The following is a 10,120-nucleotide window of genomic DNA, read 5'->3' on the forward strand; positions in this document are numbered from 1 at the left end:
AGAACATAATATGATGAGTTATGAAAACTTATAACAGAACATTCAATAGAGCATATCTTAGCACTACAAGAAATTGGAATTTTAGCGGCAACATATAGCGGTTATTTAGCAGCGACTTTTCTGAGGTCACCTCTAATGTGGCAGACATTTCCGGTCCCGCTCAAACTAAAATATTTGCTCCATATTATTTGTGGCGACTTTTAAGTTGTCGCCGCTAAAGTCCTATTGCAACGACTGGGTCGCTGCTAGACCCCTTATATTTTAATTGAAAATAACAAAATAAAATAAATAAAAGTCTTCCTAATTAAATGACACAAAACAGAGACGCTCAAACACCTCTGTCTCTCTCTCAAATCTCTCCTTCCTCTCTCTAAAATCCCTTCTCCCTCTCTCTAGAATCCCTTCTCTGCTTAAATTTTACCCAGCTCTAAATCTCTCAAATCAAGATGTGAATCTCATTTATCAAGTTTGTGGTCAAATCCCTAATTTTTCCCTTTTTCTTTTAGGAAAAAAAGTGAAGTGCATAATGGACTTTTGTGGAGGAAGAATCGCACATCCGATTTCTCTCCCTAATCTCAAGTTGTTGGTGACCTAATGCTTTCCCTAATCTCGGCTACTTTTCTGAGTTTTGTGCATATGTTTAACTGAAAACTCATATTAGTTTATATGTAAATTTATGTTTGGGATTTTTTAATAAGGATTTTGTATTCTATAAGGTAAAATTTTCAACATGCAGATAGAGATTATTATTATTTCAGTGATTGTACATTTGTATTCGCAGATTTCATCTCGAATTTCTCTGAACCATTTGATAATCTACAGGAATACAAAAACAAAATCATACAAAAAGACTCATTTGAACCTATTTGGTGTTGTCTTGAAAGGACTCTCACCTATCTCTTTTTTGGGTAAGTTAAAAGCTTCTTCTTGAGAGACCTATTGTATGTTGGTATTCCATGCTTATTTTTTTTCTTTTATGACTATGTGCCTAAATCAGTGCATACACACTTTTAAATTTAATAAGGCATATATATGTTACTGTAAGGTTATAAGAAAACATAATACTTCTTTGGTAAATGCATGTATTTGTCCACTTAAACAACAATTTGAATGTAATATGCTTGTTTGTCATCTAGAAAAGGAGTTGAGATGAACTATCAACTCCTAACCACACCCTAAAAGCTAAATGCCTTATGTTTTTATTTAGTTGGGCAAATGTTTCCCCTATAGAATCCCCCAAAACCTTTTTGAATTTTGTTAGCTCTTTGTATCTAAGATAGCATATATGTAGTAAGTTAACAAGTGATGTTTTTTGCTTTTTGAAGCTTCTATACTTTTGCTGCTTCTTGTAATATTTGCATCTTCTTGATAAAATCAATGAAGCCAATTATTTTATTAAAAAAAAGGAGTTTAGAGTAGGAAAAATAGGAGATGACTTGGTAGAATTTTTTGAGCAAGGATCCTATTTATCTATTATCTCAGTTTTTTAGTTTGTTTTTCCTTAGATAAACATTTATGCCATTAGTACTGTTGCAACTTTTCAGTTAACTATCCTATAGGAGATTCAACGTCGAATGATAATTGCTAATTGTAGAGCTCTTTCTTAATATTGTATAAAGAGGCTTACCCTGTATTCCATTGGCATTACGTGAAGATTTGAGGAGAATGGAACTTTGGCAAGAGACTCTTATGTTAGATTAAAGATTTGAGTTTTTATAAAAATTAAAGTGACAACCGGAAGTGTCTTTCTCTTATTGTTTATTCTAAGAATAAGAGGCTTACCTTGTGTCTTTCCCTTATTGTGTTCAAACGAGAGCATTTTATATTTGCAATTTATTTGTGAAACCAGTTAAGTATCTTTTTTTATTATTTCTGCTACATTGTTTCCACTTTAGGTGTGTGAAAATGACTTGTGGTTGATAGTGTACTAATTTGTGTTCGCATCGTAAAAATCAGTTTTTGGCATGTGTGTTAAATTAATTTTCCAAATTTTTTTACTGCTTTTATTACTCTAATTTACGTTTTACTTCAGAGAAACTTTTTTCTTAGTGATTCTCTAAACTGATGTTCTTGCTTTTAATTTAACAATAACTATCGATGTAGTGCAAGAACATGATTACCATAATCTTTGTTGATATAACTAATTAGGACCAGGAAGGAATGACCCCCTTTTTTTTCCTATCATAACACACTTTATAGTTTAATGTGGTTAATCTATATGACTAAGTTGCTTCAATTCTTCCTCGAATTACTGTTTTTTTCAAAACAATATACACAATAAGGAAGATGATTTCATTAACGACAATCATATAAATATATCCGAGAGTGAAGATAGCAAAGAAGAGTTATTTGATGATGATGATGGGGAGGACACTATAAAGACTATGAAACAAAAGACTGATTATATAGACGTCTACATTATGTTTTGAAAATTCTCTTTATTTCTCCTTATAAACTAACAATGAATTAGTTCTTGATGCTTGAAATTTTATGTCTATATCTTATTTTTAAAAGTTCTTTGTATGTTTGTAGTTATTAGACTTACAATGATATTAGTTTGTGATGCTTGTAGCTTTATATTTGCATCTTACTTTAAAAAGTTCCATGTATTTGTGTCCTTATCAGACTGAATGTAATTTGTTCATGATGTTTAAAGTTGTAATTTCATAATAGAATCAACAGTGAAATAAAATTAGTGATTTATTCTAATATTTTAATTAATTAACTAATTTTAATGCTCTAATATATGAATTAATAGTTTCTCTATTTTAATCAGTCCTTTCCTTTTTATGTGTTGTTTTAAGAAATGAAAAGAACTGAAAAGCTCGACTTAGCATTCACTATTCTAAATACAATACTAATGAAGAAAGATTGTCTCATCGACATGAAGATATTGAACTTGAGGACTGGAAATACCTAATACAATATTTTGGAAGTCCGAATTTTAAGGTAACTTAATACTTGAAGATTCTACCAACCGAATGGCTCCATACCCATCTTGCAATGGTTGTTTATTAATCTGTTGACTTACTGCAGGTTGTAAGTGAGAGGAACAAAAAAATGAGAAAAGCAAATAACTAAGCATGCTTGTGGTACAAGGTCTTTTGTAGAAGTATAGGAATCTGCAGTGAAAATATATTATTCCCTCATTATCACATATGCATATTTGTTATTTATATATTTGCTTATATATATTTTCTCTGGAACTATCTTGTAGAGAAATCCTATTTCGTGGAAAAGGGTATAGAAAGAAGCCTCCCAAAAAAGAGTCACGCAGATCAGGCAAACATAGAGTCCAGTGTATCTTTTGCTATGAAAATTATGCGTCAAGAGATGCAAGCCGGCATGGGTCGGAAGTTGTAGGAAGAACGTGAACAAATGGTTGCTGAGTTGCAAAGGAATATGGAACTTGAGTTGCAAAGGAAGTTGGAACACGAGTTGTCCAGGAAGTTGGCAGAGGAGCGTGAACTCGTGAATGTAAAAGTAGAGAAGAGGATCCAACTAGAAGTGGAAAAGAAGATGCAAGAACAATTTGCTACTTTCATGACCAGAATGCAACATGTACTTGCTCTGCTCCTTCTTAGCAATTCTTCTTCCTTCTCGACATTTCTTCTTCCTTCCTTCTTGAAAATTCTTCTGAGACTGGCTTCCTATCTTCTTTTCAACTTCTCCTCCTTTAACTTTTATCTTCTTGATGAATCTATACCTTGATTTGAAGCTTGGCTAGGGTGAGTCTATATCATTAGTGTTTGGATCATCCACAAGTTTATCTTTTGATAATAGGTTGTTGGTTTGTTTTGTATTTATCTGAAATCTAGATTTTTCAATTAGACATATAAAGAGTTTGAAAGAATGCCTAAGAGAAATCTGGGTTGGGATAAATAGTTAAAAATATTATCATGTTTCTGCAGTCTAGTTAAAAATGCTTTGTAAAAACTAATGTGCCATTGTCAACAGGTGATGACACAATTAGTTCCTGGTCAATTGACCTCTACTAACTTTTTAGATATTAAAATATGGGTTTTCAAGACGCAAAAATATACGCAGGCATAAAAGCAAGCAGCTACGTAATTTTAAACGAAGGAGCCGGAACTTTTAGCTTTTAAAATAAATGAATTAGAAAATTTTACGATACAACTTTCTCAAAATGGCAATCTGTGGCCAAGCGAAAATGGAGGCTTTTTATTAAGGGGGAAAATGGAGGTTATCTTTTGCAATTAAAATGCAAGTCTCACAACAGAAGTAGTGAAGTTACCTCTAATCATGATACATTTAGGCATAAAAGATGTCACGACCCAATATCCACTAAGGGTCGTGATGGCGCCGGATAACGCTGCCAGGCAAGCCAACCAAAATACTTTAATTAAATTCTCGTTTTAATAATTTTGAAAACTATGATTTTCCTTTAATTTCAATAGTAAAAGACAATCATTTCAAGTAAAATATAAATGTTAAGAAGTTAATACGAGATAACCCATAATCATCACAGAACCCGGTGTCACAAGTACATGAGCAATTACTAGGGAATGAAATAAAATATAGTAACTGTCCGGAATACAAGTGAACAGAATGAAAATATAGTACAATACTCTGAAGGAGGACAAGATGCAGGAAGTAAGACTCAGATGGTTCGGGCACATTCAGAGGAGGAGCACTGATGCACCGGTGAGGAGGTGTGAGCGACTAGATGTAGTGGGCACGCAGAGAGGTAGAGGGCGACCTAAGAAGTATTGGGGAGAGATGATCAGACAGGACATGGCACGACTTAGGATTACTGAGGACATGACCCTTGATAGGGAATTATGGAGGTCGAGCATTAAGGTTGTAGGTTAGGGAAAAGTTGTGAATATCTCTACAGCACAATAAAGTGAGACTAGCCAGTTAGGAGTTAGACTAATGCCATTGGTCGTCTATTGATGCAGGGCTTTACCTGCTAGTTTTTACTATACCAGCCATCTATTTCGTATTTCGTATTTTGTATTCTGTATTTCATATCTCTTATATTGCAGTTATTTTATTATGCATTTTATGGTACTAATATATCGTCTCTTGTTGCTTTCTTGAGCCGAGGGTCTCCTGGAAACAGCCTTTCTACCCTTCGGGGTAGGGGTAAAATCTGCGTACATATTACCCTCCCCAGACCCCACTTGTGGGATTATACTGGGTCGTTGTTGTTGTTGTTGTTGTTGTACTCTGAAGGAGGCTCTGCTGGCTACGGAAGTCTCAATAAATGCAACTCACGTAAGTCTCCGTATCAACCATGCAACTATGCCACTAAGTCACTAGCCACACATAAACCTGTGCAACAAAAATGCATAGCAAGTGTAGTATGAGTACGAAAACAACGTGTTCCCAATGAGTATCCCGTCTAATCTCGAAGAAGTAAAGATGAGAGGTCAACTTCGATACTTACTAGTGGTCCAATAGTAATATATTATTAATGCGAATAATCATGGATTTATTAAGAACGACAGTAATTTCAAATAAGTCACGAACAGGTAAAAGTTCCTTTTTATATTAAAATCTCTGAATTCATAATCTATTAATTAATCATTATCTCAAGTTGGGGAGAGCAAATATCAATATCAATAAATTTCAAGGCAAGAAATACAAGCATGCGCAAATCATGCCGAGGTCGTACGGCCCGATCCAACAATATTTAAACTGTGCACTGCCAGAGGGTCAAATGACGCGAACCATAAATTCATCTATTTAATCTACCGAGGCATTCAGCCCATTCCACAATAGATAAACACATTCAAACAAATCAATCAATAATTCATCAAGGAGCAAATATTTTCAGGAAAAGGCAAATTTCTCTTTAAAAAGTCAAGAAATGATATCTAGCCTTCTTTAGAAATTTATTTACGCATTCAATATGTTTTAAGCATTTTAAGTTTGTCAACAAGGTTACAAGTATTTCAAGAAAGCATGTTTTTGGGCCCTAAACTACCCGGACTAAAGCATAATAGTAGTTACGCACGAACTCTCCGAAGACTATATTCCGATTCAAGAATGCGCACAAACCTCCAAATTGGAGCCGAACGATCCAAAACTATTCAAATAGGGTAAGAACTAGTCAATACATGCTCAAAATTTCATATTCTAATTATTAAACTAATTTTCCAACCATAAATGCAAGGTTCCTAAAATTCATCCCCGGGCCCACGTGCCCAGATTCCGGAAATTTTTGAAGAAAATTGTTACCCATAACCTAAGGATCAAGAATATATGATTTTTACTCCATTCCCTAACAAATTTCGTGGTTAAATCTTATTTTTACCAAATTCTAGATTTTTCATCTAAAATCCTTGATTTTCACTAATTTCCACATGTTAATCTACCCATAATCTATGTATTTAACTTATGATGTGTAGAAATTACTTACCTCTTCGATGATGATGGAATCCCTCCTCAAATGCTCTCAAATATCAGTTAAAACCAAGTGGAAAATATACAAGGCTTGCAAGCCCAACATATTGCACTAACTGACAGGATATGTCTATAAGCCTCTACTGATGGATATACTATGATCGGAACAGCTCCCTGACCTACTCATAACATATATACATATATATACAAGATGTATATAAGGCTCTAGACCCGAAACTCCGAAAGGCATGGAGCTTACTAATCAAGCTGAACTTGGGCAACACTTATTGAAGAGGCCTAATCGTCTGTCTGTCTGACCTGCACGCATGAAATGCAACGCCCCCAGAAAAGGGACGTCAGTACGAAATAATGTACTGAGTATGTATGGCAATATACTGAAAGCTGAAACTGAACTGATAATATAATAACTGCAAGTAGCTGGAAGTCAAAGATAATCTGAAGATATGTTTACATGCTGATACTGACTCAATTCTCTCAATATAGTAAGTAAAATAGTTGTCCGGCCCTATAAGGCTCGGTATACATATATATCTGCTCTGCCATAGTAGGCTCGCTCATAAGCGCTCGGCCATACTAGGCTCTGTATCTCGACCAACTAGGCTCGCTCATAAGCGCTCGACCACAGTAGGCTCGGTATATATATAACTGCTCTACTGTAGTAGGCTTGCTCATAAGCGCTCGGCCATACTAGGCTCTGTATCTCGACCAACTGGGCTCGCTCATATGCGCTCGGCCACAGTAGGCTCGGTATATAACTTACCATCTGATCAGAGGTTGCCCAATAGGAGTCTGCCCATCGATTATAGCTCGATGGTAATGAAAATACTTTTAATACTGTATATATAAACTTCTCTGCTCTCTTGACTGGAAGAAGGAAACACTCGACTGAATATGAAGTCTAGATAATGAGAATATTATAACTTACAACACTAGGAAAATATACGTAATTTGCGAGACTAGCAAAATATACGTAAATTTCGGGATATGAATGTAATGACGAGATCATGCCAAATGAAATAAGAGCTTAGCCTTAACATACCTAGAGTATGGTATAATCCGTATGATATTCTTGGAAAAGGTTGCACCGTACTCCCTTAGAATTGCAAAATCCCATTGTTATTACGCATTGTAGTTTCGTATGAATTTCTTTACCAACCTAAGAATTGCCGTTGCTTATTGTACTATGAAAATCTAATATGAACTTTTGAAATCATCTTCAAAATGGAATTTTAATGCCAAAATGAGCATAATGGTATGTACCATGTATGACCTTTATTTGTTTTCCTCGTACTATTTTATATCTTTCTTTCCATCATTTATTTATTTCCTATTATGAGGTAGTGCAACCTACCTTTCATGAAATCTAGGTGTGGGGATTCAGATGTTATATTAATAGAAAAACAAACAATGGGTAAAGATGACTAATATAAGCCTTCAACGTTTTTATGGGTTAAATAAATAGTCCAAGTGTCTTGTTAATGTAGAACCTAAATCAAGAGTCATTCAATTCTCTTTACTTAGCTGCCACATTTTTTTTATTTTGATACTTATCCAAAGTATTCAATTAATTTAATTAGGTAGTATTTTGTTACACGATAATTAAGAATTGTCTCAAAATTACTTAAAATTATACTTATTTTTAATACACTTTATATATTTTACTATCATCGTCATATGGTACCTTGTATGGTACTAGTCCGTAAATATCGAGTATTAATGCTCGGCCAGTATTTTATCCCAACATGCCAAACTTGGACGAAACTTTATTTTCTTTGACTTGCTTCCCCTCTCACCTTCACGAATTTACTCATCACTTGTTTGAAATATCATCCTTATAATCTCCAAATAATCTTTTTCTTGGACTGATATCAATTACCTTACGACAAATTCAGCGTACAATACTACAGGGTTCAACATCATCGTAATTTAATACTGTGAAGCGTAACATCATCGTAATATAGTACTGCAGAACGAAATATCGACATAATATTGCGGGGCGTAACATTATTCCCCTCTTTAGAACATTTGTCCTCGAATGTTGATTGGTGCACTTATTATTCTCATTACCTAAAGCTCATTGCGAATACTTTAATATTCTCTTTTCCATTTTGGCAACTGTTCTTTGATTAATTTTCAAAGGCCAGAACATTCCCCCCTTTAGGCCTCTTTCCCACGCCATGACTTGTGATCGAATTCCTTCCAATCTCATAACTGTTGCTACCTTTTAATATGCAGCCTGTATGACCTTGACCTTGTAATTGCGCCTATGCGACTCTTCTCCCCTTTTTCCTCTAGCTTCTAGCCAATCATTAAACTTCACTTCGCAAACATATACAGAGCTTAATGAAATGCCCCTCTGGGCATTTGTAGGCATACTAAAGTTCTTTGCTTGGTATTTTGTTGAAATTATGATTATTGCAACATTTTGTTTCATAGAACCGGTTATCTAACCGCGTGATTTTTACCTTATCTAGGTGGTTCATACTATACCATAACTCTTACTTTGATTTATTGTTGCTAAGATCTACTACCAAATTCCAGTTTACCCTCGTTGCTTATCCCATATGTATAAATCTAAGTCCTTTAATGCTTCCTCGTTACTGATCATCTTAAGTATGACGACCTAATCTCGTCTCATACTTTGTAACTTTTGTTCATTTATTGTTGATTCACCTTAATATTGATCTACAATATACCACTGATAACTTGAAATCTCTTACATATTTCCTTGCCACTAGGGCTTATGTTGCATCGAGGAATATTTGAAGTGATTTTCCTGATCCACTTAGCGGCGATAATGTACTTCAATAACTGTATTTTATAGTATCCCAATGTGATTCACTTACGTGGGTATCTTAACCCGTACAATTCATTAAATCCTCTTCAAGTTATTACTCAATCGAAGGTCCAAACGTCATCCTTTATCTATCACAATCACCCCCTCATTCTACTACCAGGGCAGCATTCTATTTCTTCTAAATGCTACTAGTCATATGATCCTTTGAGCTCATTCAGGCTATACTGAGCTTTATATAATTTAGAGAACCCGTCAGCTTTCTCTCATTTTTGTGGACTTAATCCTGAGGGCTTATCCATTCTCATCACCTTCTCACTCGACCTTTCTTATCCATACTCATGTCTTCCTACCATCTTGTCGCTCTACCATACTTTATTTTGCAACCTACACATATCCATTTATACTACTTGCAACCTTTCTTCAACTTGCTGGCACCATAGATTTCCTTATGTTATTCTGGAATATCAAGCGAGACGTCACCTCGTCTCTAACTCTTTTATACTCTTTTAACTATACCTCTTGATATGTAGAAACCATAGGTTGGAAGATATGCCACTAACAATGCCGCTATCATTCCTGGATTTTGAATCCCCGTGCTTATAACCTTCTATCCGAAGTATTGACTATTCACAACTTTCTACATTTTAGTATCTCATACGTTGTTCACTTTTACCTTACTTACTTAAAATCTCGTATCATATCTTCTATCTCTTTCATAACCTCCCTTCCATCTAGGTGTAATTCACGTCCATAACTTGAAGCTCTATTATAATACTCGAACCTCTGGTACACACACAATCCGGTGGGAGCTTCGTACTGACTTCTTATGAGGTTGGTACTTCTTCTAACTGGCTTCCTTGTAGAGCCCTTATAGATTATGGTTGTTGTGTTATTTCTCTTGAACGTCTGATACAAATAGCGATTCTGTCA

At 34.9% G+C, this 10,120-nt stretch overlaps 1 long non-coding RNA gene across 1 annotated transcript; it reads left to right on the forward strand.

Moving 5' to 3' along the window:
- The first annotated feature begins 382 nt into the window (after positions 1-382).
- On the forward strand, positions 383-3,571 carry LOC107776810 (uncharacterized). The gene is made up of 3 exons (XR_001646049.2): positions 383-582; positions 823-908; positions 3,218-3,571. It is a non-coding gene; the product is annotated as an uncharacterized LOC107776810 (long non-coding RNA).
- The last annotated feature ends 6,549 nt before the right edge of the window (positions 3,572-10,120 follow it).

This window comes from Nicotiana tabacum, chromosome 6, assembly GCF_000715075.1.
Source record: "Nicotiana tabacum cultivar K326 chromosome 6, ASM71507v2, whole genome shotgun sequence".
NCBI classification, from domain to species: domain Eukaryota; kingdom Viridiplantae; phylum Streptophyta; class Magnoliopsida; order Solanales; family Solanaceae; genus Nicotiana; species Nicotiana tabacum.